Source organism: Protopterus annectens, chromosome 2.part0 (genome assembly GCF_019279795.1).
Source record: "Protopterus annectens isolate FY-2018-M chromosome 2.part0, PAN1.0, whole genome shotgun sequence".
Taxonomy (NCBI): domain Eukaryota; kingdom Metazoa; phylum Chordata; order Ceratodontiformes; family Protopteridae; genus Protopterus; species Protopterus annectens.
Window position 1 is genome coordinate 201,905,648 of NC_056728.1, and position 27,400 is coordinate 201,933,047.

Genomic DNA, 27,400 nt, shown 5'->3' on the forward strand with positions numbered 1-27,400 from the left:
ACTTAAAACATTTGTTTGTGTCTCCAATCCCTAAATTCCATAGGAATTACCCAAGACAGTTGATCAGAAAACATTCAGCTCCTACCCCTTATTCTAGGAGCAAAAAGCTCCAGAAAGCAGCAGCCTCCTGTCCAGAAACTTCAGTTTCAGGGCGAGGCAAGTAGTTGACTACATGCCTTCTCCACCCACTCCAGATTCCATTTCCCCTATTCCAAAGGCTTTCTCTCAGTCTTGCTGGCTGGCAAAGTATTACCTCAGTGTATCTGGTCACTTGTAGAAAAGGGTTAGTTACTTAATGACTTGGATAATTACTTAGAGGCATCCCACAGCCAGCCACCAAAGGACCAACTATCCTTTTTCCAAACAGTGTTGAACAGCCTCCTCTCTCAAGGGATTAGCCAACCTGTCTCAGAAAAGGAATGGCCTTTTACTCAATACTATTTTTTCCTAGTCCCAAGGAAAGAGGTCCCATGGAGACCCATCCTGGATCTTCCACCACAACCAGTTTCTAAAGGTACCCACTCTTCATATGCTAACACTTCAGACACTTCCCCTGCTAATGCCTCTGGTATTTCTGGCCAGTTTGGACATCAAAGATGCATATCCCAATAAGACCCACCTACAGGAAGTATTTGTGCTTTTGTGGTTCCCTGCATTCTCAATTTTGGCTTGACCCTTTGGACGATTTGTTGCTCCAAGGGTATTCACAAAGTGTCTGGCTCCAGTGGTAGTCTATTGCAGGGTCCAAAGGATTCAAATTTTTCCATACCTGGATGACTGATACAGGCAGGTGGCTCCATTTCTCTACATATCCTTCTCCAAAAATGTATTTATGTTCTGCAGTCTGAGTTTCAACATAGTTTCCCAAATCCTAACTAAACCCCTTCCAGGACCAAGTTTTACTGGGGTGCAAAATTGAGTCAGATGTTACAAGGGTATTTCTTCCACCCTAAAAAGTGTAAAGCCTGCAGGGAAGACCTGCTGTCTGTCCTCCATGCCACTGCTGTGATAGCAAGATGGTTATCTTGGATTCCTAGGATGTATGGCCTCTACTATACCCATCTTGCCACTGGCAAGACTCCATGTGAACTTCATTGGTACTTGAGGTCCACATGGACCCAATACACCACCCCTTGGACCATACCATTCCCTTCCTACCATGCCTAAGGAAGAAGATCCTTTAGATAAAGTTTGTCAACCCCAGATTTCCCTTACAACCCCTCACACCAGTCCAGGAGATGTACACAGATGCTGCAGACCTGGGCTGGGGAGTTACTGTGGGCAGCTTGAAGGTGCAATGCACATGGAGGCGCTTTCAAGAGGAAGCACTTCTCACATCAGGTGTGAGGGCCATCTTTCTACTGAGGGTCTACCAAAACATTCTGAATTGAGGCCCTCTGAAGTTGTTCAGACAACACTACAGTTCTCTGGTATGTGAACAAATGAGGGAAGCAAAATCTTACTTACTATGCAGACTTGCACTCCAGGCCTGGGAATTGTTGGCCTAATGTGGAGTTACCCTGCAGGCACTCTACATTCTCAGATAAGAACACTCAGGCAGGCATCTTGAGCAGGTACATGTCCCAATCCCATGATTGGATGCTACATACAGATGTGATCTTTGATGTCCTTCAAGGATGCATCTGCAGTCATCACATATGGGTTGTCCTGCCTCAGGCAGCCCTTCGGTCGGCCGGATTCCAAAGTCTGGGTCCGGCGTCGGCTTGTCGCCCTTTCCCCGACGTCACAGTGCCTGGGGTATAAAAGCGTCAGCAGACGCCATCTTCCCCAGTCTTTCTTGCTGCGTGGTGCCCGAAGCAGAAGCAGTTTGCAAGTGCCGGTCGGCCAGCTCCTGAAAAATCGCTATCCTAAGACTTCAAAAAGCTAAGTACCCCATTGGGGACTCTTTCTTGCCTCAGCCGATGTCAGAAAAAGTTAATTGTTTAACTTGTGGGAAACAAATACCTCCTAAGGATTTCCACTCTTAGTCTCCCCTGCTTAGGCCCAGACCACGACGTCTCGGCCTGTTCAGCCTGCGCTTCCTTCAACCGACGCACTCTTAAACGTCGGTCGGAGTTCGCAGAAGAGTTTTTTGGGATAGTTTTTCATACAAAATGCCGTTGGAAACCCTGCCATCACATTTAATTAAGAAACGGAAAGACAAGGACCGACTAACGTGGACCGTGGCTTCGGCTGAAACCGTGGCTAGGCCTACCGCGAGTGTCTCTCGGCTGTTAGAGTCCTTGGAACTTCCGAACCCTGAAATAATACAACAGACAGCCTCTGCCCCGGAGGCCCCTACCGAGTCTGTTACAGAATTGCCTTCCAAAACTGGTGTATTGGAGTCTTCCGACACCATACCTTTAGACAAAGCTACACCAGCACATGGTGCAGCCAGGCCTCCTGCATCCATGTCTATTAATGCCTTCTCCAGGGCTAAAGCCGCAAAACGCACTAAAGCCATGCCTCCCAGGGTTATTCCTCAGGGACCCTCTTCTAGTTAACAGATAGAGGACCTTATCTCTTTAATTAGGGGCTCTCAGCCCCATCCGGACAGGGGCTACCAACCCCCTCTACACAAAAGGCCCAGGGTGGATCCTCTTGATCCCCTCAGAGGAGGCCTCTGTTGGCTCAGATCACTCAGACTACCAGGAGGAGGCTTATTCGGCCTACGAGTATTCTGATGCAGAGGAATCTATTCCCTCAGCCTCCCCTCCTGAAGAGCTTTCCTTTGGGGAGACCCTTCACACTATAAGAGAGCATTTCAAATGGCAGGGCCAGGAATATTCTGATTCCAGGAAAAGACTAAGAACTTTTCTTCATTTACCTCAGCATAGGCCTTTGGCTATTCCTCCTGTTTTAAATGTCATTGATGTGTATTCTGACTCTAGTATGACCCCTGACACTCTGCCTCTGGCCCCTGTTAAGCCCGATAGGTATTACAGGGTCCTGGACACAGTTTTCTTTACAAGGCCCACTCTGCTGACCCTGAAACTATTTCACAGGGCCCTAAAGGGGTTGCAGCTGTTACTACCAAGAACCCACTCCCCTCTGCAAAGGAGTCCAGGGCATTAGAGAGATGGGGTAAAGTGTATACTTCTGCCACTCTTGCTATGAGGGCATTAAGTTGTCAATTTCACATGATACAGTATCAAGAGTATTTGTTAGAAGAAATGCATAAGAAATTGTCTTCTGAACCCCTGGACCGTAAATCCCTTCAGGATCTGGTACATAATTCCCAGCAGGTTAGCAACCATTTCTTGCAGTGTGGTTATGATGCATTGGAAGCTTCATGTAGGTCAACAATGACAGGTGTTGTCATACACAGGCATGCTTGGCTGAAGGAACAATCTCTGCCAGAACATGTTAAAGCTAAGCTTTTGGATGCTCCACTGGAAAAACAAAAGTTATTTGGTTCCACTGCTCAAGACGTCCTAAAGAAATTTGAGGAAAAGGCAAAATCTGTAAAAACAGTTAAGGATTTTCTTCAAGTCCAACCGCCTAGATTCAGCAGACACTGGCCTTCCAAGAATTGGTCCTTTCCGGACACAGATTTCAAAGGGGCAGAAACAGGCGTGCCAGAGGTAGAGGCCAAGCTAGGGGCTCCTACAGAGGCCGTCAATGGCAACCTCCAATCCAGACAGTTCAAGATCTGCAACTGCTGCACAAGGACAAACTCAATGACTCTGGCTTGACTCCGCCAACCAGGGCTCAATTAGAAGCACATCTGAGAGGAAAGCTTTCTTTATTCTCAAGAAATTGGCGCAACATTACAAGAGACAAATGGACACTCCAAATAGTAGACAACAGATACGGGTTCCATTTCCACACATTGCCAAAAAGGAAAGGCATACCAAGTCTGCCACCAAATCAAAGGACAGAGGCTTTGAAACAAATCTCAAACTTACTACAAATGAAAGCCAGTTTCTATTTCAGAACAAGGCCAAGGATTTTACTCTACTATTCCTTATTCCAAGAAAAGAGCATCAATGGAGGCCTATTCTCGACTTGTCCGTACTGAATACTTATCTCATTGTGCCAAAATTCAAAATGCTGACTCTACAGCAACTCCTTCCCATGCTGGGCAAGGGGTCGCTGCTGGTTACTCTAGACCTCAAGGAGGCATATCTGCATGTCCCTATCAGACAAAGTTGCAGAAGATACCTCAGATTTCTTGCAGGGTCAGAGCATTCTCAATTCTCAGCATTGCCCTTTGGCTTATCTACTGCGCCCAGAGTATTCACGAAATAGCTGGCATCAGTAATAGCACACTGCAGACTCCAGGGGATTCAAATCTACCCATATCTGGACGACTGCCTTATACAAGCGGACAACCAACAAACTCTGATAAAGGACTTAAATTATGCCATCAATCTTCTACAGGCCTTGGGATATACAGTCAACCTGCACAAATCAAGACTTGTTCCATCCCAAAGAATAACCTTTCTGGGTGCGGATCTAGATACAACCACCCAAATGGCTTATCTCACAGAAGAAAAGTCAACTACCGGATTACTTCAAGAATCTGACAAGACAAGCTCAGCTGACTGCAAGGAAAATCCTGCAGGCTCTGGGTTACATGGCATCCTGTATTCTGATTCCACAAGCAAGGCTACGTATGAGAAAGTTAGTTACCTAAGGAGTTTATGTACTCAGCACAGTCACAGTTTGGAAACTTTAATCCCACTCATTCCATGCCTTCACAAGGAATTTCTGTGGTGGGCTCAGGACAGCCAGTCGAACACAGGGCTGCCCTTCACAAAGCCAAAAACCTCCCAAACTATTACAACAGACGCTTCAGACCTAGGTTGGGGAGCACACATGGAGGGCAGAGGTATCCAAGGACAGTGGTCACGAAAGGAGCTACGCATGCACATAAATCAAAAAGAAATGCTAGCAGTGATGCACGCAATCGAGGCCTTCAAACTCTTTCTGCATCAAGGACATTTACTAAGGACGGACAACACCACAGTTATGTGGTACATAAACAAGCAAGGAGGTACCCATTCTTAACCTCTGTGCAGACTGGCAATGAATCTGAGATCTTTCCTTGAAACTCAATATACAGCTACAAGCTCAGTTTGTGCCAGGGAAGGACAATACACTGGCGGACAGCTTAAGCAGAAATCATGGATGCACACGAATGGATGCTGCACCCAGACATTTTCCAACAGATAACAGTCTTGGGGGAGCCCGGACATAGATCTATTTGTATCCCCCCACAATCATCAACTAAAGAAATTCTGCTCAAGGACATACCACCCACAAGTGTGGAAAGTGGACGTCCTCTTTCAGCTGGAGAAATCTGACAGTGTATGCATTTCCTCCTATTCCATTAATGACCAAGGTGTTACTGAAGATCAGGGCAGAGCAGCCAAAAGTGATCCTGATAGCTCCGGACTGGCCAAGACCGCACTGGTACCCACTGCTAAGGAGCATGTCACATACGAAGTCATGGCCCCTACCTCTATGGCCACTTCTACTGACACAGCACAGATACAAAACTCTTCACTCCAACCTGAAAACATTGCATCTAACAGCGTGGAGAATACCTTGACTCCTCCTCAGGATAAGCTATCCCAGAGAGTAAAGAATATTATTCTGGAAGCTCGCCGCCCTTCCACAAGGAAGACATACTCAGCAAAATGGAAAAGATTTCTCATCTGGAACACCACAAAGGGCCTAGATGCGACAATGATGAACATGGCACATATCCTGGAATATTTGGCAGAAATGTTCCACAATGGACTATCATACTCTTCTATTAAGATTCATGCTTCAGCAATTTCAGCAGAGTACAATACTGATCCCCCTGTCTTTTCTCATCCTCTCCTAAGACAGTTTCTAAGAGGGATCAAAAACATCAAACCTCCTAGGAAACCACCTCTACCTGCTTGGGACCTTAACTACGTGTTGGAAAAACTAACACTGCCTCCATTTGAACCAGCAGCATCTGCAGATATACAGTACCTCTCATGGAAGACTGCTTTCCTTCTGGCAATAACCTCAGCAAGAAGAGTTTCGGAATTGCAGGCCCTGATGGCAGTTCAGCCATTTATTATTTTCCATCAGGATAGTTTCATTAAGAACTAATCCTACTTTTATGCCAAAGGTGGTATCCAGGGTTTCATTGAATCAAGCCATTCACTTGCCTACCTTCCCAAATCCACAAAACAAAGGGGAGAAACTGCTGCACACCCTGGACATTCACAGACAGTTGTGCTACTACTTGGACAGAACTAAAGGTTTCAGAAAAACTGACCAGCTGCTGATAGCATATGCTGCTGGTACTCAAGGAAAAGCAATTTCCAAACAGACTATTTCAAAATGGATAGGAAATTGCATCCGCTTTTGTTACTCATTTCATGGAAAGACTGTACCAGCTAACATTAGGCCTCATTCTACGAGCACCACAGCCACCTCCACAGCCTTCTTAAGAGGGGTGGCTACAAAAGACATTTTAGAAGCTGCCACATGGAGCTCCATGCATACATTTTCTAAGCATTACAACTTGCCTTTATATTCCAGATCCAGAGCAGGCTTTGCTACTGCTGTCCTGCAGGACATGTTAGCTACACCATCCCTTTCTTAGGTCCTACCACCCCCAGCTTGGCTATGGTATTCTACCCATATGTAAGGACTGCAGATGCATCCTTGAAGGACCAGTACAGTTTTGTACCTACCATAAATGTAGATGTCCAATAGGTATGCATCTGCAGTCAGGTTTTCCCTCCCTCCTACCCCTCTATGGTATTCTTTGGGTACCTATCCCTCATTTTAGCTAGCTGCGGTTATCTTTTATGGTGTATTTGTTTTTTATTGCTGTGCATGTTTGGAATTTTTTCATCTCTCCAAAGTTAGCCTTCCTTAGAGGGCACCTGGCATCTGGGGCAAGAAACTGAGGAAGATGGCATCGGCTGACGCTTTTTTTTACCCCAGGTGCTCTGACGGGGGGGGGGGAAAGGGCGACATCAGCCGACGCCAGACCCAGACTTTGTAATCATTTGCCAAGCATTACAATTTACCTCTATATTCCAGATCCAGAGCAGGCTTTGCTACGGCTGTCCTGCAGAGTATCTTAGCTACACCATCCTTTTCCTAGTACCTCCACCCCCAGATTGGCTATGGTATTCTACCCATATGTGATGACTGCAGATGCATCCTTGAAGGACATAGTACAGTTTTGTACCTACCATAAATGTAGTGTCCGAATTATTTATTTATTTTTTTTGCAAATGTTTGGATTTTTTATTGCATTTTTCCAAATTTAGCCTTCCTAGAGGGCACCTGGCATCTGGGGCAAGAAACTGAGATGGCGTCTGCTGACGCTTTTATACCCCAGGCGTTGACAGGGAAAGGGTGACATCTGACGCTGGACCCAGACTTTGGAATCTGGCCGACCGAAGGGCTGCCTGAGGCAGGACAACCCATATGTGATGACTGCAGATGCATACCTATCGGACATCTACATTTATGGTAGGTACAAAACTGTACTTTCTGTCCAAGTAGTAGCGTAGTTGTCTGTGTCCAAAGTGTGCAGCAGCCTTTCCCCTTTATTTTGAGGATTGGGGAAGAAAGTAGGCAGGTGAATTGCTTGATTTTAGAGACGCCCTGGATATCACTTTTGGCATAAAAGGATTGGTTCTTATAGAAACCCTGTCCTGATGGAAAATGAGAAATGGAGGTACTGCCATGAGGGCCTGTATCTCCGAAACTCTTCTTGCTGAGGTAATTGCCAACAGGAAAACGGTTTTCCAGGAAAGAAATTGCAATTCTGAAGATGCTGCTAGTTCAAAAGGAGGAAGAGTTAGTTTCTCTAACACGAAGTTGAGGTCTCATGCAGGCACTGGTGGTTTTCTGGGAGGTTTGATATTCTTTATCCCTCTTAGAAATTGTCTTGGCAAAGGATGTGAAAACACAGGTGGATCAGTGTTGTATTTTGCTGAAATTGCTGAAGTGTGTATTTTTATGGAAGAATAGGAAAGTCCATTATGCAGCATTTCTGCCAAGTATTCCAGTATCTGTGGGATGCTCATTACTGATGCATCCTGCCCCTTGTTGGTGTTCCAGATGAATTTCTTCCATTTGGCTGAATAAGTCTTTCTGGTAGGTCTGCGTGCTTCCAGTAATATCTGTTGAACTTCCTTGGAGAGAGAGATATGGGGAGAAATCAAGGAACCCTCCAAGCTGTCAGCTGCAGAGTTTGCAGGTTGGGGTGAACCGTCCTGTAATTGTGCTGAGTCAAGAGTAGAGGCCATTGAGGCAGGGGCCATGGCTTGGTGCACGATATGATGTCCTTCAAGGATGCATCTGCAGTCCTTACAAATGGGTTGTCCTGTCGTCGGGCAGCCCTTCGGTCGGCCGGATTCCAAAGTCTGGGTCTGGCTTCGGCTGGTGTCGCACTTCACCCGACGTCATAGCTGCAGTTCTTCGGGTATAAAGGCATCAGCCGACGCCATTTTCCTCAGTCTTTCTTGCCGCGTGGCGCCCGAAGCAGAAGCTGTTCAAGTGCCGGTCGGTCAGAACCAGAGATTACTACTACCGAATACTATTTCGAAGACTTTTAAAAAGCTAAGTACCCCGTTGGGGACTCTTTCTTGCCTCAGCCGATGTCAGAAAAAGTGAATAACTGTTTAACTTGTGGGATACCTCATAAAGATTTCCACTCTTACTGCTTACCTTGTTTAGGCCCAGACCACGATGTAGCAGCTTGTCTAGCCTGTGCTTCTTTTAACCGACGGACGCTTAGACGTTGGTCGGAATTTGCTGAGCAGTTTTTCGGCTTTGATTTTGCTTATATTATGCCGTCGGATCCTCCGACTACACAAATATCCAAAAAACGCAAGGAAAAGGACCGACACTCGCGGTCCGCGGTTAAGCAAACCGCGAGTGTCTCTGTTTTGGCCGAAACCGAGCAAGCGGTTCTTTCTTCAGCTGAAAACATGCCTTCTACCGAGGCCTCTTCTAACCTGGTAGAATCGGCTTCTGAAATCCAACCTGCAGTTGTGGTTTCTCAGGAATTATCTGACACTATTCCCTTGGATATTTCAACCCCTGCACGTGGAGCTGCTAGGCCTCCTGCAGCCATGTCCATTAAGGCTTTTGCCAGGGCTAAAGCAGCTAAAGTTACTAAGACTGTGCCTGTTAAGACCCCCTCTCACAGGCCCAGCTCCAGTTCCCAAATGCTTTCTCTGGCAGAGGATCTCATTTCTTTAATCAGGGGATCCCAGCCTCATCCAGACAGGGCCTCTCACCCTCCTCCAGAGAAGAGGCCTAGAGCAGAGCCCCCTGAGCCAGTGTCCACAGATGATTCTTCTGATGATTCAGACAATACAGACCCTCCAGAGGCTCCTTATTCCCCTTACGAAGACTCTGATGCTGAAGAGTCCATCCCTTCTGCCTCTCCACCTGAGGAATTTTCCTTTGGGGAAACCTTGCATGCTATGAGGGAACAATTTCAGTGGCAGGGCCAAGATTTCTCAGACTCCAGGAAAAGGCTTAGAACCTTTTTGCATTTACCACAACATAGGCCTTTAGCTATACCTCCAGTTCTTTCTGTTGTAGATGATGCATTTAATGATGCTTGTACTGCTCCTGATTCATTACCTCCGGCCCCTGCTAAGCCCGATAGGTTCTACAGGGTCCCGGACACACCACCATTTATACAAGGCTCCTTTTGCAGATCCCGAGACAATCTCCCAGGGGCCTAAGGCTGTAGCATCTACCTCTGCTAAAAATCCCCTCCCCTCTGAAAGGGAATCCAGGTCCTTCGAGAGATGGGGTAAAAAAGTTTACACCTCTGCTACTCTGTCAGCTAGGGCCTTGAACTGTCAATTTCATATGATCCAATATCAAGAGTTTATGCTAGATCAGTTAACTAAAAAACTGTCCTCTGATGAACCTTTAGATAAGAAATATGTTCAGGAAATGGTACATAACATTCAGCAAGTTAGTAACCATTCTTTAAAATGCGGCTATGATGCACTGGAGGCTTCCTTTAGATCAGCCATGACTGGCACAGTTATCAGAAGGCATGCATGGTTGAAAGAGCAGGCCTTACCGGACCATGTCAAATCAAAACTATTAGATGCTCCCATGGACAAGGTCAATTTATTTGGTTCTCCTGCACAGCAGGTACTGAAGAAAATGGAAGAGAAGGCAAAATCTGTACAAACAGTGAAAGACTTCTTACAGGTCCAACCTCCAAGGTTTAGCAGGAATTGGCCCTCCAAAAATTGGTCCTTTCCAGACTCCTCTAAAGCACAAAGAGGCAGGAATAGGCGTTCAAGAGGCAGAAACCAATCCAGGGGTGCCTACAGGGGACGCCAGTGGCAGGGCAACAACCAGCGAAGCACAGACGCAGCCACCACCACTGCAACAGGACAATCAGTGATTTGGCTCTGGCACCGCCTACCAGGGAACAACTACAAGCACTCTTAGGAGGAAAGCTAGCCTTATTTTCAAAGAACTGGCATTACATCACAAGGGACAAGTGGATTTTGCAAACTGTAGACCAAGGTTACAGGTTTCATTTCCATACTCTACCAGGAAAGAGTAATGCCAAACCTACCACCAAATCAAAAGGCAGAAGCTCTAAAACAAATAGCTCAATTAGTCAGGATGAGAGCTGTGGAAAAGGTACCATCTATGGAACAAGGAAAGGGATTTTACTCCAGACTCTTCCTGGTACCAAGAAAAGAGAAAAAATGGAGGCCTATTCTCGACCTGTCCGCTTTAAACACATTCCTCATTGTTCCAAAATTCAAAATGCTGACTCTACAGCAACTTCTTCCCATGCTGGGCAAGGAGTCTTGGCTGGTAACTCTAGATCTCAAGGAGGCATACCTGCACGTCCCCATATGACCAAATTGCAGAAGATACCTCGGATTTCTTGCAGGATCAGAGCATTATCAATTCTCAGCATTGCCCTTTGGCTTATCTACTGCACCCAGAGTGTTCACGAAATGCCTGGCATCAGTAATCGCTCATTGCAGACTTCAGGGAATCCAAATTTATCCCTACCTGGACGACTGCCTGATACAAGCGGACAACAAAAACAAGCTAACAGACTTACAAAGAGTCACTTACTTGCTGCAAGCCCTGGGATATACAGTCAATATAAAAAAGTCAAGGCTGATACCATCCCAAAGAATAACCTTTTTGGGTGCAGAGCTGGACACATCAAAGCAGATGGCATTCCTAACTGTAGAAAAGCAAGAACAACTTCCTCTCTACTTCTTGGCATTAACAAAGCAGAACCATCTAACAGCAAGAAAAGTACTGCAAGCCCTGGGCTTCATGGCATCCTGCATAATACTGGTCCCTCATGCCAGACTGCATATGAGAAAGCTACAGTGGCACCTGAAGAATTTATGGTCTCAACACAAACACAGCCTAGAAACCAAAATTCCACTAATCCCATGCCTAAAGCAAGAGTTCCTATGGTGGGCTCAGGCCTGTCAATCAAACACAGGATTGCCCTTCTACAGCATTCAACCAAGTCAAACCATCACAACGGACGCCTCAGACCTCGGTTGGGGGGCCCACAGGCTGGACAAGTGCATACAAGGCTTATGGACTCAAGACCAGCTGCACCTGCACATAAATCTAAAGGAAATGCTGGCAGTAAAATTGGCAATCCAGACATTCAGACCTTTTCTCAGAGAAGGGCAGTTGATAAGGACAGACAACACCACAGTTATGTGGTACATCAACAAACAGGGAGGCACACATTCGTACCCTCTATGCCGGATGGCACTGGACCTATGGAATGTGGCTCTGAGCTACAACATTCAGTTACAAGCAATTTTTGTACCGGGAAAACAAAACATTCTAGCAGATATATTAAGCAGAACTACCACGGATGCCCACGAATGGATGCTGCATCCGGACATATTCAAAGCCATCACAAGAAAATGGGGACTTCCAGAAATAGACCTATTTGCATCCCCACGCAATCACCAGCTAAAGAAATTCTGCACAAGGACGTACCACCCACTTGCTTGGAAGGTGGACTCCCTATCCTTCAGTTGGAAAAACCTGACAGCATATGCATTCCCACCACTTCGTTTGATGCACAAGGTGCTATTGAAGATCAAAGAGGACCGTCCAAGGATCATCCTGATAGCTCCGGACTGGCCAAGGCAACATTGGTACCCATTACTGAGGAGCATGTCTCGGGAACAAATATGGACACTACCCCTGGTTCCACTGCTGTTAACACAGAACAATTACAACATCCTGCATCCAAACCTGAAAACTCTGCAGCTGACTGCCTGGAACATTACATAAGATCAATTAACCCAAAGGGTTAAAGACATTATCCTTGAGGCTCGCAGACCCTCTACGAGGAAAAATTATGCAGCAAAATGGAAAAGATATCTCATTTGGAATACTGCAAAGGGAGAAGATGTGTCACGGGTAAACATAGCCAACATCCTGGAATACTTGGCAGAGCTCTTCCACTCAGGCCTGTCCTATTCCATCAAGATACATGCTTCAGCCATCTCAGCAGAATACAGCTTGGATCCTCCTGTCTTCTCACATCCTCTGCTCAGACAGTTTCTGAGAGGAATCAAAAATGTAAAGCCTCCTAGGAAACCACCATTGCCAGCATGGGACTTGAACTTTGTGCTAGAAAAATTGACACTTCCCCCTTTCGAACCAGCAGCAACAGCAGAATTACAATACTTATCATGGAAGACTGCTTTCCTGCTGGCAATCACTTCAGCAAGAAGGGTTTCTGAACTACAGGCATTAATGGCAGTGCAACCCTTCCTGATCTTTCATCAAGATAGTGTCCATGAGAACAAATCCGACATTTATGCCTAAGGTGGTATCCAGAGTGTCTTTGAATCAGGCTATACACCTACCTACATTCTTCCCAAACCCACAGAACAGGGGAGAAAGACTGTTGCATACCTTGGATGTACATAGACAGTTACGCTACTACCTGGACAGGACCAAGGGCAATAGAAAAACTGACCAGCTACTGGTAGCATATGCAACAAGAAGGGAAGAAAAAGCAATTTCAAAACAAACAATCTCCAAGTGGATAGGAAATTGCATTAGATTTTGTTACTCCTACCATAGAAAGAAAACTCCAGAAAACATCAGGCCTCACTCTACAAGGGCTACAGCCACTACCACAGCTTTCTTACGAGGAGTGGCCACCAAGGACATTATAGAGGCTGCTACTTGGACCTCCGTGCATACATTTGCCAAGCATTATAATTTACCTTTATATTCTAGATCCCGAGCAGGTTTTGCCACTGCTGTTTTGCAAGGGATCCTAACTACACCATAATCTAGCTCTTTTCCTCCTCCCCTAGTTTGGCTATGGTATTCTACCCATTTGTAAGGACTGCAGATGCATCCTTGAAGGACATAGTACAGTTTTGTACCTACCATAAATGTAGATGTCCGATAGGAATGCATCTGCAGTCAGGATTACCCACCCGCCTTCCCCTCTGTGGTACTCCTAGGGTATTTACCCATCTTGTAGCTAGCTGGGGGGGGATCTTTCATGGTGTATTTGTTTGTATATATGTACATACATGCTTATTTTTTGTGTTTGCTCTCTACTATTTGGAAACCTTGGCATTTATCCAAATTTAGCTTCCCAAGAGGGCACCTGGCATCTGGGGCAAGAAACACTGAGGAAAATGGCGTCGGCTGATGCCTTTATATCCGAAGAACTGCAGCTATGACGTCGGGTGAAGTGTGACACCAGCTGAAGCCAGACCCAGACTTTGGAATCCGGCCGACCGAAGGGCTGCCTGACGACAGGACAACCCATTTGTAAGGACTGCAGATGCATTCCTATCGGACATCTACATTTATGGTAGGTACAAAACTGTACTTTCCTTAGTAATGGATACCAGTGCTGTCTTGGCCAATCTAGAGCTATTAACCTTTGGGTTGCTCCACTTTGATCTTCAGTAACACCTTGGTCATTAATGGTAGAGGTGGGAATGCATAGATTGTTAGAGAGTTCCAGCTGAAGGAGAAGAGCATCTATTCTCCAGGCTTGGGGATGGTGTGTCCTCTAGTAGATTATGATTGAGGTGGGAGGCAAAGAGATCTATGTCCGGCCTCCCCCATGCAAGAGTTATTTGTGCAAAAATGTCTGGATGCAACATCCATTCATGCGGGTCCAGGATGTTTCTGCTTAGACTGTCTGCCAGAACATTGTCCCTGCCCGGAACAAACTGAGATTGCAGCTGTATGTTCAGTTTCAGGGACTTTTCCCAAAGAGTCATTGTTAGTCTGCAAAGGGGGTAAGAATGAGTACCTCCCTGGTTATGTACCACATAACAGTGGTGTTGTCCGTCTTTATCAGATGAACTTGTTGAAGATATTTTCCGAAGGCCTCGATTGCATGAATTACTGCTAACATCTCTTTTTGATTGATGTGAAGATGCACTTCCTGTGGGGTCCATTGCCCTTGAATGCATCTGCCCTCCATGTGCGCCCCCCCATCCATGGTCTGAGGCATCTGTTGTAATGGTTTGGCTTGTTTGAGGTTTGATGAAAGGCATACTTTTGTTTAACTGGCTTGCTTGGGCCCACCACAGAAATTCCCTTTGTAGACATGGGATGAGTGGAATAATTGCTTCTAAGTTGTGGCTATGTTGAGTCCATAAACTTTTTAGGTACCATTGTAATTCTCATGTGTAATCTTGCCAGTGGAACCAGTAGAATGCAAGATGTGGTCCGATGCAGAAGCAATTTTGCGGGATGTCAGAAAAAGTGAATAACTGTATTTCTTGTGGGAAGCAGAGATACGCGCAGGGATTTATGAGGTTTTGCCTGGAGTCTCTGAGTCTCCAGGCAGATACTTTACTGTTACAGGATGTGCCCTCTCAGGAGGTAACTAAGAAACATATGCTTAAAATGGCAGAAGATTTTACTCTGATGATTAGAGGTTCTCCCACCCACCTGATAAGGAGGCCTAGGGTGGAACAGGAGTTTGATAGTTTGAACAGTCACAGGCAGCTTCCTGGAGTCTTCTGGACTTTCCTACTTATTCTGATTCTGATGTGGATGATTTCCACCCTTCAGCTTCTCCTCCCTGAGTTTTTTTTCAGAGACTCTCTTCACTCTGCATGAGGGGACTTTTTAAATGGGAAGGCCAAGATTACTCTGACTCAGAAAAAAGGCTTGGGAATTCTTGTTTTGCCCCAGGGCCCCCTATTCCTCCTGTGACCTCCTGCTCCTGTTAAGCCTGATAGGTATTATAGGGTGCCCGCTCATAGGAAGTTGTTTAAGAGTCCAGGGCGGACAGGACCCAGACCCAGAAACTGTTTCTCAAGCTAAAGTGTTAAAGCTCTAAAATCCTGTACTTCTTCCACTCTAGCCATGAGGCGTTGTTGAATTGTCAATTTCATATGCTGAAATATCAATTATCTCCTTTCTGAATTGAAATCTAAGGTGGATGCTTTTTCATGTGTCTGAACAAGTGGGTAAGCATTCTTTGCTTTAAAGAAAAATGGACAAAGCTAAGTCTATGCAGACTGTTAAGATTTTTTTTTGGTGCAGCCTCGAAAATTGGGATTTAATCACTCCAAGAGAGATGGGGCTATGGATCATTCATCACGAGTACAGATTTTATTTCACACAATGCCCCTTTCAAAGGGCATGCCAGATGTTCCTCCTCCACAAAAAGAGGCTCAGTCCTGTGTCAGAAAAGGGCTCGCCTTTTATTCTCGCTGTTCCTAGTACCAAAAAGAAGGAACGTGAGACCACTTATCTGGACATTCCCAAGTTCAAGATGTTGGCGTTACAGCTGTTGTTACCTCTGCTGGGCAAGGATCACTGGGTGGTTTGGATCTCAAGGAAGCTTACCTTCATGTGCCTTCATATAAGGCTAAAGTAGAAAGTATCTAGTTTTTCGAACTGGAACTTTTCATTTTCATGCTCAGCATGCCTGCTTTGCATCTACTGTAGCTATCCTGCCAGAGTAGTTCTAGCTCAGTGATAGGCTCTTCGAGCTTCAAGGCATTCAAATTTATCCTTACTTGGATGACTGCCTGATTCATGCTCTCAAGAAAAGACACCAAATACAGCATCTGGAATATGTCAACCCAGGACAAACAAAAGAGTCTGTCACTTTACTCCATCAAACTATCTCATCAGCTGTGCTGACTGCAAGGACAGTCCTTCAACATTAGGGTTCATGGCATCTTGTATTCTGGTGCTTCCCAATAACTGCATATGAGGAGGAAGCTGCAATGGTATCTCATGTAATGACACAGCACTGCCAAAGATTGGACCTGTCATCATCAATATAATACTGCCTTCAAAAGGAATTCTTGTGGTGGGCTCAGGAATGTCACTAAAAGGACTCTGGGAGCTCATCTAAATGGAAAGTGGATACAAGACAAGTGGCCTGCCAGACTACAGCATCTACATATCACATAAGGAGATGTTAGCAGTCCAGTTTGCATTGATGGGCGTTCAGGGTTACTTCTTCCAGGGCAGGTGTTGATTCTGACAGACAACACAACTGTCATGTGGTACATCAACAAGCAGGGGGAACATTCTTATCCTCCTATGCAGGCAAGCAATGATTTTATGGGAGTTAGTTAAGCCTCTGACTGCTCTTCACAGACGGGTTTTTTCTGCCAGAGCACAGAACTCCTAGCAGATGTTAAGCAGACAAATTGACCCACTTCTAAGGAGTCTTGTAAAGCTCCATGGCCTTTACCTCTGATGATCATATGATTGTGACCCACCTTTGTTTTACATCCTTTGTTCAAAGCAGTTTCTTAGAGGGGCAAAAATATAAGACCCCCCACGAAGAGCCTACTCTCTTGCTTGGGATCAATTTTGTGTGTTGGAAAAACTTACTCTACAACCCTTTATGCCTAAGGTGGTTTCTAGTGTGCTTTAAAACAAACTATTCATTTTGCTGCCGTTTTTTTTTGCAGATCAAAAAAATAAAAAGATTTGCACACTTTAGATGTACACAGGCAATTCGTTATTATTTTATTGAGCAGGCAGGAAAGATTTTTAGTCTCAGCAGCTAGGTGGATTGGCTTTTGCATTGCATTTGTTATTCCCATCATGGGCAAAGAGGTTCCAGCTGGGATGGGCCTCATTCCAGGGCTACTGCCACCACTTCAACAGCATTTCTAAGGGGGTGGCAACTAAGGATATTCTGGCTGCAGCTACTTGGAGTTCAGTGCATGCTTTCTCTTATCACCTGCCTATACCTCTAAATATACTTGCCACAGCTGTTTTACAAGGCCACAAGGCATGTTGTCGCATGTGCTCCTGCTGCTAGCCTGCCAGCCTCTTGCCCCTCTCCTTACCACACCCAATTGTCAGGACTGCAGCAAGGGAAGGCGAAGAACATAGTACAGTTTTGTACCTACCATAAATGTAGATGTTTCCCTCTGTGTTTCAGGGTGGTTGTGGTGAGTTTACATGCTTATATTTTTGTATATATTACTGTATATATTGGGGACTTGTCTTTTGGGTCTTGACATCTGGGGCCGGACTATACCCAATTGTCAGGACTGCAGCAAGGGAATCCTCGAACATCTACATTTATGGTAGGTACAAAACTGTACTATGCCATGAAACCCAGGGCCTGCAGGATTTTCCTTGCAGTCATCTGGGTGAGCTTTGCTAGGCTTTTAAAGTAATGTGGTAATTGTTCTTGCTTCTCTTCTGTGAGGTAAGCCATTTGTGATTCTGTGTCTAGTTTGGCTCCTAGAAAAATTATTTGCTGGGATGGCAGTAGTCTTTTTGTAAGCTGACTGTGTATCCCAAAGCCTGTAGTAAGTGAATGACATAATTCAAGTTTTTTGTCAAGGCTTGCTTGCTGTCCGCTTGTATAAGGCAGTCGTCCAGATAAGGGTATATTTGTATCCCCTGGAGTCTGCAGTGTGCAATTACTGATGCCAGGCATTTCGTGAATACTCTGGGTGCAGTAGATAAGCCAAAAGGCAATGCTGATAATTGATAATTTTCTGACCCTGCAAGAAATCTGAGGTATTTTCTGCAACTGTTTGATTGGGACATGCAGGTATGCCTCCTTGAGGTCCAGAGTAACCAGCCAAGACCCCTTGCCCAGCATGGGAAGGAGTTTCTGGAGCGTCAACATTTTGAATTTTGGTACAATGAGAAGTGTTTAGAGCGGACAAGTCCAGTATAGGTCTCCATTGGTTTTCTTTTCTTGGAACAAGGAACAGTCTTGAGTAAAATCCCTGGCCTTGTTCCTGAGGAGGTACCTTTTCTATTGCTTTGATTTTTATCAGCTTTGAAACTTGTACTAATGCCTCTGCCCTTTGATTTTGTGGCAGGTTGGGCATGCCTTGTCTAAAGTATGGAAGTGGAACCTGTAGCCTTGGTCTATTATGTCCAGAATCCATTTGTCCTTTGTTAAAATGTGCCAATTTTTTGAAAATAAGGATAATTTTCCGCCTAAAGGTGCTTCTCTTTGAGCCTTGGTCGGCGGTGTGAAAGTCAAGTCATTGTGATTGTCCCTGTGGAGCAGTAGAAGTCCCTGCGCCACCTCTCTGATTAGTCAGTTGCCATTGGCGTCCCCTGTAGGATCCTCTGTATTGCCCTCTCCCTCGGGCACGCCTGTTTTTTCCCCTTTGAAACTTGTCAGTGTCTGGAAAGGACCAATTCTTAGAAGGCCAATTCCTGCTGAACCTGGAGGAAGTCTTTGACTGTTAGCACTGATTTAGCCTTTTCCTCAATTGATTTCAACACATCCTGAGCATTAGCACCAAATAGCTTGTGTTTTTCCAGAGGTGCATCTAGAAGCTTTACTTTAACATGATCTGGCAATGCCTGTTCTTTCAACCATGCGTGTCTACGTATGACTGCCCCTGTCATAGCTGCCCTACATGAAGCTTCCAATGCATCATAACCACACTGAAGAAAATGATTGCTAACCTGCTGAGTATTAACCAAATCCTGCAAGGCCTTTCTATCTAAAGGCTCAGGAGAGGCTAATTTTTTCTGCAAATCATCCATAAAGAAATCCTGATACTGAAACATGAAAAAGGCATTTAAGGGCCCTCATGGCAAGTGTGGTTGAGGTATAAACTTTTTTGCCCCACCTCTCCAGGGACCTAGCTTCCCTGTCTGAGGGCAAAGGATTTTTGGCCGTGGATGTGGCCACCCCTTTAGGTCCCTGGGAAATAGTTTCTAGATCAACAGAATGGGCCTTAAAAGAAATGTTTGAGTCTCAGGAACCCTGTAGTATCTGTCTGGCTTGACAGGAGCTGGGGGGAGAGAGTCAGGAGAAGCACTCTAATCTGAGTACACATCATCCAGTACATCTAACACTGGGGGAATAGCCAAAAGCCTGTGTTGGGGAAGCTTAAGGAAGGTACGAAGCAGTTTCCTGGAGTCGGAGAATTCCTGGCCTTGCCACTGAAAATGCACTCATGGAGTGGAGAATTTCCCCAAAAGAAAAATCCTCAGGAGGAGCAGAAGGAATAGATTCCTCTGCATCAGAATCCTCGTAGGCCTGGAAGGACTCTTCCTGGGTATCTGAGTGATCAGAGTCCCCAGAGGCTTCATCAGAAGAAAGGGTGTCTGTATGCTCAACCCTGGGCCTTTTGTCTGAAGGTGGCTGAGAACCTCTGTCAGGATGGGCCTGGGAGCCTCTGATTAAGGAAATTAGATCTGCAGCTAAAGTCATGATTTGTTTTAGTAGTGGGCTGAGGCAAAGATTTAGGAGGGTGAGACTTAGCCTGGCTGGAAGCCTTAGCACATGTGTAGGCCTTGATAGACATAGACATAGGGGGCCTAGCCGCCCCACGTGCTGGAGTAACCTTGTCCAACGGTATGGTCTCAGGCTAATCTTGGGCTTCGGTTTCAGGTGGAAAATAAACAACCGGCACCGGCGTAGGCTCCGGGGCCGAAGTGATAGGTAAAGCGGTGTCGTCTGTCTGGAGCGGTGGAAAAACCGCTTCAGAAGAGACCGATGCACTCGTGGTAGTTTTTGGTGTGGTGTCGGAAGTCGCGGGCCGAGAAAGTCGGTCCCAGTCTTTCCGTTTTTTTGGAAATGTGGCGTCAGTTGTTCTGACGGCATGGTTTAAGAATTTTTCGCCAAAAAAGTCTTCAGCAAACTCTGCCTGGCACCTGAGATTGCGCTTATTGAAGCAAGCACAGGCCGAGACGTCGTCGTCTGGGTCAAGGCAGGGAAGGCAGTAAGGATGGAAGTCCTTATGAGGTATTTGTTTACCACAAGACAAATGGTTATTAACTTTTTCAGATTTTTCTGACCGCTGAGGCAAGAAAAGGTTCCCCAACGGGGTGCTTAGTTTTTTGATGACTTCGGATACGTAAAACACAGGAGCTGACCGACCGGCACTTGCGAACTGCTTCTGCTTCGGGCACCGCGCGGCAAGAAAGACTGAAGAAAATGGCGTCGGCTGATGCTTTTATACCCCAGCCACTCTGACGTTGGGGAGGAGGCGACATCAGCCGACGCCGGACCCAGACTTTGGAATCCGGCCGACCAAGGGCTGCCTGAGGCAGGACAACCCATATGTAAGGACTGCAGTTGCATTCTTGAAGGACATCAAATGCTTCACATCAATCAAAAAGAGATGCTAGCAGTACAGAATGCCCTGACAGCTTTCAAGGGCCTACTACATCCAGGACAACTACTAATAAAGACTGACAATACCACAGTTATATGGTACGTAAACAAGCAAGGGGGCACACTCCTACCCCCTATGCAGGTAAGCCATGACCTTGTGGAAGACAGCACTAACCTATCGGGTACATTTGCAGGCACAATTCCTGCCAGGAACAAAAAATACACTGGCAGACTAAGCAGAAATCTCATGGACCCTCACAAATGGAAACTAAATCCACAGGTGTTCAGCATGATAAAGAAATGGGGATGCCCAGAAATGGATCTCTTTGCCTCCCCTCACAATTGCCAACTACAGAAATTCTGCACAAGAACTTATCACTCTCAAGCATGGAAAGTGGATGCTCCATCATCCAGCTGGAAAGATCTGACAGTCTATGCCTTCTCACCAATGCCTCTTCTTACCAAAGTGCTCCTAAGTCAGACAAGAAAGGCCAGAAATTATCCTGATTGCCCCAGACTGGCCACGCCAGCACTGGTACCCAATCCTAAAGAGCTCGTCTCAGGGCCCAGCTTGGCCTTTACCTCAAATTCCTAATCTTCTGACTCAACAAAACAATCATTCTGCACAGTCAACTCAGAACCTTAAATCTGGCATCATGGCAGATTAATGTAGCCACTCAGGTTGCATCTCTCTCTAAAGCTGTTAAGGATGTCATTTTAGAAGCCAGGGGGCGCAGCACTAGGAAATCCTATGCAGAAAAATAGAAGAGATTATGTGCTTGGAACCAGGCACAAGGGCTCAACCCACTTGTTCCAAACATACCTCAGATTTTGCAATACCTAACTGAGATGCTGGACAAAGGCCTATCTTTCTCCTCAATTAAAATCCATGCCTCTGCCATTTCAGCTCATTACAATATGAAACCTCCTATTTTTTCACATCCTCCACTAAGGCAGTACCTCAGAGGGGCAAAAAACATAAGACTCCCAAGGAGAGCACCAGTACCAACTTGGAATCTCAATTTTATTTAGAAAAACTCACACTGCCTCCTTTTGAACCAGCAAGCACAGCTGATATAAACTTTGTATCATGGAAAACTGCTCTGCTCCTAGCAATAACTTCAGCAAGAAGAGTATTGGTTATAGGCATTAATGGCTGTGGAACCTTTCATCATTTTTCACCAGGACAGGGTTTTTCTCGGGACAAACACAACATTCATGCCAAAAGTAGTTTCCAATGTGGCCCTGAAACAAACCATTCATTTACCAACTTTCTACCCAAATCCCCAGAATAAAGGGGAGAGACTTCTGCATGCTTTGGATATACCCAGACAACTACGATTCTACTTGGACAAAACAAAAGCTTTCAGAAAAACTGAGCAACTGTTTGTAGCCTATGCTGCAGGATCACAAGGAAAACCTATCACAAAGCATCCAATTTCAAAATGGATAGGACACTGCATCCGCTTCTGTTATGAACAACATGGCAAATCAGTGCCTAAGGTCATTAGGCCACATTCTACCAGAACAGTTACTTCAGCAACCTTTCTCAGAGGAGTACCAACCAAAAACGTTTTAGAAGCTGCAACCTGGAGCTCCGTGCACACTTTCACCAAGCACTACCATTTGCCTCACTACTCTAAATCCAAAGCAGGCTTTGCCACTGCAGTCCTGCAGGGCCTGGTGGCCTCCAAATCCAATCTTGGGATTCAACCCAAGTGTAATGACTGCAACAGTGAATACGCTGTAACATCTACATTTATGGTAGGTACACAACTGTACTTTTCCGCTACTTACACGATGGCAAGGGCATTAGGCCACATTCAACCAGAGCTGCAGCCACTTCAGCAGCCTTTCTCAGGGGAGTAACAACCAACGACATTTTAGAGGCTGCTATGTGGAGTTCAGTGCACACCTTTACAAAGCACTATCCTCTGCCACTCTACTCTAAATCCAGGGCTGGTTTTGACTGCAGTTCTGCAGGGCCTCATAGCTGCTCCTAATGCTGTTTAGCTCCAGCCTCCCATCCATAGCTTTGGGACTACACAAATGTAATGCTGCAACAGTGAAACACGAACATGGTACAGTTGTATACACAACATAAATGTAGATGTTGGAATGTATTCACTGTTGCAGTCCAGGTTACCCACCCGCCATCCCCCTTCTGATGGAACCTATGTGGTGTATTTGCTGGTAGAGGACTGTAAAGTTTATATTGGTGCATATATTTATATGTATATAAATTTTGGCTACCCTTTTAGGGGGCACCTGACATCATGGGCAAAAAAACCTAAAGAAAATTGCATCTGCCATATCTTTTATACCCCTGACGACCTGACATAAGGGAAGGGGTGACAGCAACCGACCCAGGACTGTGGAATTCAGGCAGACTGAGGGCAACCTGCCAGCAGGGTTACTCAAATGTAATGACTGCAACAGTGAATCCACTCTTAACATCTACATTTCTGGTAAGTGTACACAACTGTACTTTCCCTCTGCTTCCCCTAGAAGATGTTTCTTTTTGTGAAGCCTTGCACACTTAGCATTTCCACTCGAAAGTCAAGATTTCTCTGACTCCAAAAAGAGGCTTGGGGAGTGCTTACTCCTTCCTCAACACAGGCCTTTTGCTTTCCCTCCTGTTCTGGACATTGTAGATGATACTTTCTTGGAATCTAGCCTTTCCCCAGACACTTTACCTACAGCTCCCAGAAAAACCTGACTGGTATTAGAGTACCTGACTCTCAAGTTCCTGTAAGAATCCTACTGCTGATCTAGAGACAATTTCCCAAGGACCAAAAGGCATTAAGGCTTTGGCCGCCAAAAATCTTACCCCTTCTGATGGAGATTGTAGAGCGTTGGACAGACTGTAAGAAGGTATACACTTCTGCTACTTTGGCCATTAGGGTTTTAAATTGCCAGTTTAATGTGTTAAAGTACCAGCAGCATATTATGGGATTACTTAAACAGAAAATGATTCCGGACTGTGCTGAAAACAGAATTACAGGACTTAATGCCTTCTGCAGGACAAGTTAGTAAACATACTTTGCAATGTGGTTTTGACTCTTGAGAAGCATCTTGCAGGGCTGCTGTCAGTACTTAGAAAACATGCTTGGCTTAAGGAGCAAAACTTGCCAGATCATGTTAAAGTAAATTACTGGATGCTCCCTTAAACCAAGACCGCCTGTTTGGCAACAAAGCAGAACTCCTCAAAAAGATGGAGGAAAAAGCTAAGTCTATGCAAACTGTTAAAGATTTCCTAAAAGTACAGCCTCCCAAGTTTAGTAGGCATTGGCCTTCAAAGAATTGATCCTTTCCAGTCTCTCTTCCAGGACTATAGTCCAAACCCAGGAACAGCAGACCACTTAGGTTACAGTCTTGGGCTGCACACAGGCCTGAACAGTGGGGGGCTCCCACTTCCAAAGCAGGGAGTAGTAAGTCCCCCTACGGAAAAATGGCACAATGACTAACCCTTCCAAGCCCTGCTCAACTTCTTTCTCCTTGGGAGGAAAACTCACCCTGCATGCAAAAAACTGGGAATTCATTACCCAGGACAAATGGGTTTGGAATATAGTTTCCCAAAGATACAGATTCCACGTCCACACCCTGCCAACCCCAAACGGTTGGCCAAACTTGCTCCCAAATCAGTGGGTGGAGGCCCAACGGCACATTCTCTCTTCTAAGTATCAGGGCTATTCAACCCACTCCAGCAGAACAAAGGGGACAAGGTTTTGTTAGACTTTTCCTGGTACCCAGAAAAGCCTGCTCCTGGTGTCCTATACTGGACCTCTGTATTCTGAACACCTTTCTGGTAATCCCAAAATTAAAAATGCTAACTCTTCAATGGCAGCTTCCTATGCTAGGCAAAGATGCCTGGTTGGCAACCTTAGACGTAAAGGAAGCATACCTGCACATTCCATTAAGGGAATCCTGCAGGAAATGACTACACTTCAGGGCAGGCTCCATGCACTTACAAGTTCTCTGCACTTCCCCTTGGCTTGTCTGCTGTGCCCAGGGTATTCACAAAGTGTTTAGCTCCAGCCATTGCATTTTGCAGGCAGAGAAATATTCAAATATACCCATACTTGGATGACTGTCTAATTCGGGCAGAAAGCCAGGACTTGCTGTTAAAACACCTGGCATTTGTAAATAAACTTGTAACCTCACTGTGGTACACCATAAATGAAAAGCAATCTCACCTAATACCCTGCCAACAGATGTATTCCTGGGAGCAACTTTAACACCACTTCCCAGACGGCGTTCCTCACTCCAGAGAAACGAGTCAAATTTATTTGACAACCTACTTCAAACTACTGGCCACAAAGGCACTGCTATCTGCAAGGAAAATTCTGCAAGCCCTGGGGTTCATGGCCTTTTGCCTTCTACTAATTCCAAGACTGCATATGATCAAACTACAATGTTATCTAAAAAGCCTATGGTGTCTGCATTCTCAAGACCTGGAGTAGATTCTTATCTTTCCTTTTATAAAGACAGAGTTCCATTGGTGGACAGATGCCTGCTACCACTACAAGGGCTCCCTTTCACTCTACCCCCTGCCACCCAAACCCTAAGACTCATCAGACTATGCATGGTGGGCTCACTTGGCAGGGCAGTGCATTAAGGTCAAATGGAACCAGAGATAGATGCACCTGCATATCAACCAAAAAAGAAATGTTAGCTGTACAGAATTCCCTAAAAGCATTCAAAGACCACTTTCTTCCAGGAAAATTATTGGTAAAGATAGACAACACCACAATTGTATGTGGTACATAAGCAGGGGGGGACATGCTCGTACCCGCTCTGCAGACTAGCCATGGCTCTGGAACACTGCTACCAAGTGCACCTACAAGCTAAATTCCTGCCAGGCAAGATAAATTCACTGGCAGACCACCTAAGCAGAAATCTCATGGATCCACATGAATGGAAACTGGAACCAAAAATATTAAACCTCCTTGAACAAATGGGGGACTCCAGAGATCAGTTTGCCTCCCCTCAACTACCAATTGGACAAATTCTGCACGAGGACTTCCCCCAGTCAAGCTTGGAAAGTGGATGCCCTGTCCTTAACCTGGGAAAGCCTCTCTTGGAATGCCTTTGTCTTCCCCCTCTGCCTCTCCTCTTGAAGGTTCTGCAGAAGGTCAAACAGGACAAGCCAAGGACAATCCTGATTGCACCAGACGGGCCACACCAGCACTATTACCCCCTCTTGCGCACTGTCACTGCTGGAACTATGGCACCTGCCTCAGACCCCTTCCCTGCTGTTCCAGCAGGCAGTCTAGGTTCTGCACCCTCTGCTTCAAACCCTGAACCTTGCAGCCTGGCTAATTCCTTGAGCTGTCAAATAGCATCCCTCAGTAAGCAGGTGCTGGATGTCATTCAGGAGGCAAGGAGGCCTAGTACTAAAATCCTATGCTGAAACTGGAAAAGATTCTGTTCCTGTTGCCAGACTCTGGGGATGGGCACACCTGTGCCCAGCTTACCTCATATTTTTCAGTACTTAACAGAAATGCTCCACAAGGGCCTACCCTTCTAGTCAATTGAAATTCATGCCTCTGCCATTTCAGCACATTGTAATACTTGGCCACCCCTCTTCTCTCACCCCCTGCTAAAGCAATTTCTTACAGGGGCCAAACTTTTAAGAGCCCCTACTCCAGCCTGGGACCTTAACTTTGTATTGGAAAAGCCAACTCTCCCATTTGAGCTAACTGCAGAGTTGAAAATCCCTTTGCTGGAAAACAGCCTTCCTTCTAGCCATCACTTCAGCAAGAAGTGTCTGAATTACAGGCCATCATGGCAGTGGAACCCTTTATCTTCCATGCAGACAGGGTTTCCCTCAGGACCAATCCTTCCTTTATGTCCAAGGTGTGGCCCTAATCAGTCCATTTGTTTACCTTTTCGCCTAATCCACAAAACAAAGAACTGATACTGCACTCTTTGGATGTGCACAGACCACTTAGATTTTATTTGGACAGGACTAAACCTCTCTAATCTGAACAGCTGCTAATTGGCTTTGCTGCAGTGGCAGAGGGGAAGGCCGTTTCAAAGTGAACCATTTCTAAATGGATAGCCCATTGCATTCATTTCTGCTACAAGTACCATTGAAAACCTACCCCACAGGGGATAAGATCACATTCCACCAGGGCTGCATCTATCTCTACACCCTTTCTCAGAGGAGTTCCTACCAGGGACATCCTAGAAGCTGCTACCTGGAGCTCCGTCCATACCTTCCGCAAGCATTACCACACGTTTATTTTTTTTCTAAATCCAGAGCTGGTTTTGCCACTGCAGTCTTGCAAGGCTTAATAGCTGGCCCTAATGCTCTCTAACTTCCTCCTCCCTTCATTAACTTTGGGAATCAACCCAAATGTGACCTGCAACAGTGAAACATGAACATAGTACAGTTGTGTACACTTACCATAAATGCAGATGTTAAGAGTGTATTCACTGTTGGAAGTCCTGGTTACCCTCCCTCCGGCCCCCTGACTTATCTTGGCTCTACCTTTCCTTGTTTGGTGTATTTAACCTTTCTGGTGTATTTATTTTTTGTTGGTGTACCGTAACACACAATTATGTCCCTTTGTGGGGGCACCTGACATCTGGGGCAAGAAACTGATGTAATGGTGTCTTCTGCCTGTTTTTTATACACCTGACGTCATGGAAGAAAAGCATCTGACACAGGAATCCAAGACTCTGGTTTTCAGGCTGGCTGAGGGCTACCTGCAGGCAGGTAACGCAAATGTGATGACTGCAACAGTGAATGCACTAACATCTACATTTATGGTAAGTGTACTACAAGTTGGACCTGATAACTGGTCTGCTTTCCATGCCACG

General features: G+C 45.7%; 1 protein-coding gene across 1 annotated transcript in view; it reads left to right on the forward strand.

Moving 5' to 3' along the window:
* The window catches only part of FN1 (fibronectin 1), a gene marked incomplete in the record, with an annotated part of 4,425,379 nt that overhangs the window by 296,627 nt on the left and 4,101,352 nt on the right, over positions 1-27,400 (forward strand).